At 40.2% G+C, this 2,910-nt stretch overlaps 1 non-coding gene across 1 annotated transcript; it reads right to left on the reverse strand.

Annotated features, from left to right (window-relative positions):
- Positions 1-994: 994 nt before the first annotated feature.
- Positions 995-1,126, reverse strand: LOC116911825. The gene has a single exon (XR_004389361.1). It is a non-coding gene; the product is annotated as a small nucleolar RNA SNORA17 (small nucleolar RNA).
- Positions 1,127-2,910: the final 1,784 nt, after the last annotated feature.

Raw genomic sequence — 2,910 nt, forward strand, 5'->3', positions numbered from 1 at the left:
GCTCTCATGACTCCATCCATCAGGATCAATTCCACCAATACCATAGCACACCAGAGAAAGACAGTGTCTGCTCTTCTACACTTATGTCCTTGGGGCTGGCTCACCCACAACTCACCGAAGTCAGCTCTATTGTGCTGCTCAGGTGAGGTGCAGTGCCTGCTCTCCCATGTGCTACAGCAAGTGAGGGACAGTGCCAGGGCTAGGTCTTCCACCTGCAGCAGGTGGAGAGGTATGAGGTGAGAAGAGGGTATACAGGAAACTAGTAGCAGGGCCACCTCTCCTACAATTGTATCCTCAGGGCCAGCCATCCACAACTTCTTCAAAGTTCAGGGGCCATTCCCTCCAGTACTACAACTGGCTGTTGGCAGGATCACCTCTCTTGCTTTTATGATTCCAGAGCCAGGTCTCCCAGGGTGTCCAGGTGAGAGGTGAGGCCAGTTAGGCATGGCTCTTAAACATGAACAGCACATACCAGGGACATCTGCCTGGCCTTTGGTGGTAACTTCCGTGCAGTTGGTCCAGATGTGGTCCCACTGGTAGCACAGATTAGGAACCCACCATGGTCCCATGTGGTATCATCAACTACTAACATCAGGCTGTTTCTCACTACCCTCCAGTTACCAGTTCTGCTTCTCTTCCTTGTCCCCTCATCCTTCCTTTTCTTTCTCTTCCATTTCTCTACCATTTACATGGTCTTCTTAGTGGCATTTAAGGTCTCTGAGTGTCTGGAGTGGTATCAGGAGAACGATGCCCTGCTTGTGCGGGGCTTGGGTCATCTCCATTATAGTCTGTCCACAAGCCTGCATGGCACCAGCCTGGTGGTCATCTCAGACTGCCTGAGCCCTGTGGTGCCCATCTGGTAGACATCTTGAGCTTGCTCACCACCCAGGGCCCATGGCCCCAGGCAGGGTTCTTCTAGTCTCCACCTGGCTTTCCATCCTGGGCCTGCCTAGCACCAGATTGATGGTCATCTCAAGCTCACTTCTTTTCAGGAAATGTTAAACTACTAATCATTCAGATGATCACAGGTCAGAACACTGAGCACAGACATGGTCTCTCTCCTCTTTACCACCTACTGAAACACACGTGATGCAGCAGCCACACCTACAAAGCCTCTACGGGCAGCATCCTAATTCCCATTACGTATAGCTCCTAAAGGGATGCTATTATTAATTCTGTTCGTGATAATATTTGTAAACAAACCAGTAAAATCATTATTGTTTAGTTAAAAGTACCTGGTTTAGGGTGACGGATGGAACGCTTTGGCAGAGTGCTTTCCTAGAATGCACAAAGCCATGGGTAAAATTGAAGCACTACAAAATCTAAATGGAGTACAGCTGCACACATCTGTATTTAGAAGGCAAGGCAGGAAGTTCAGAAGTTCAAAGTCATCCTTAGCTACATAGAGTTCAGTACTAGCCTCAGTCACAGACACTGTATCGAAAACTGCTAAATCAATTAAAATTAAAAATAAAAGTGTTCAAATCAGCTAGCACTTGGACTAATACAATATTCATTACAAGTATATTACAGAAGATTTCATATAACTTGGTAAATATATGGCCTTAAAATAATTAAGATCTATAACAAACAAGAAACACAGCTGTAAGTTAAGGTAGTCTATAAATGTGGAGGCAATACATAGTTTGACTATGGAGTAATAGGAGATAAGTCAAATTTACAATCTCTTCATCCTCTCAAGATCACAAATGAATTTCTTGTTTCATATATTTCAAACATATTTGTGTACATATGCAGCACAAGGTCGGTAAAGGTTGTTTGTATAAATATATAATATTCTCTTGATTCACTAAAACCATTAATTGCTAATTTTATCTTTTAGAGGCTCTGTAATAAAATATTAGATCAAGAACCCCAAACAAGGATACAACTTTCAAAGAATATTTAAATTTTCTGTGCTCTACTCTCACTGGACTTGTCTTACAAGAACACTCATGGTGGGACATTAAGAAAAGCTTTGCTCATCGAAGACTCATGCTTTCCATGAGGGACTACACTGTATTTCCTGGAAGATCATTCTAAAATACTAGTCAATCTAGTATGTCCAGAAGCAGAAAGAAATTAGCAATGGAAGGAGAATTACAGCGATGCACATAAGTCATATTTGTTTATGCATGATATTTCCATGAGAAATGTTTTAGAATCTTTACAAAGCAACTTTTATTTTAAAATATGCATATACTTAATATTGCCTGATTTAAATCTTATGAAATAAATGTTAGATAAATGTCATTGTATGAGAAGTGAGAATATTGACATCTAGAGTAAGATAAGGTAGGACGCCCTAACTCAAACTCCAGTAACTATGTCTAAGCCCCTGTTCCCTCTCCTGCAGCACATGTCTTTGGGAAAAGCATCTTATTAATATCTATTATCAATAATCAAGGAATGCCTTGGGGTAGATTCATTTTAATCTGGATTATAAATGAAAAACTGAAAGCAGTATTCAAATTAGTCATAACATAAAATGAAACATTATTTTCCCTTATGACCTGTGTATATTCATGCTCACGTTACAAGGATATGTGTTTGTATCATAAGCAGAATAAGTTTTTTTAATCATAGTGATTAGCTGTACACACTTTGTAGTTAGCTTTTGCCCATCCATTCTATATCATCTTGTAGGGAATATGTGACTTAGGAACTTGATTATAGTACAGGAGAGGGTTGTATTGTTTAAAAATAATTTTATTCCTGGCTCCAATATTCAATTTTAAAATATACATATGCAGTCTGTAGGGACTTCCAAGGTAGTCTAGATTGTTCTTAACTCAGAATAAAAGAATTCTGATATGTGATCTTACCATGTTCTACAGTGGCTTCTGGACAAGTTTTGCTAACATACAGCAACTAATATATATGGAGCAACACAAGTGGTGATCAGCAGTA

Source organism: Rattus rattus, chromosome 10 (genome assembly GCF_011064425.1).
Source record: "Rattus rattus isolate New Zealand chromosome 10, Rrattus_CSIRO_v1, whole genome shotgun sequence".
Lineage (NCBI taxonomy): Eukaryota > Metazoa > Chordata > Mammalia > Rodentia > Muridae > Rattus > Rattus rattus.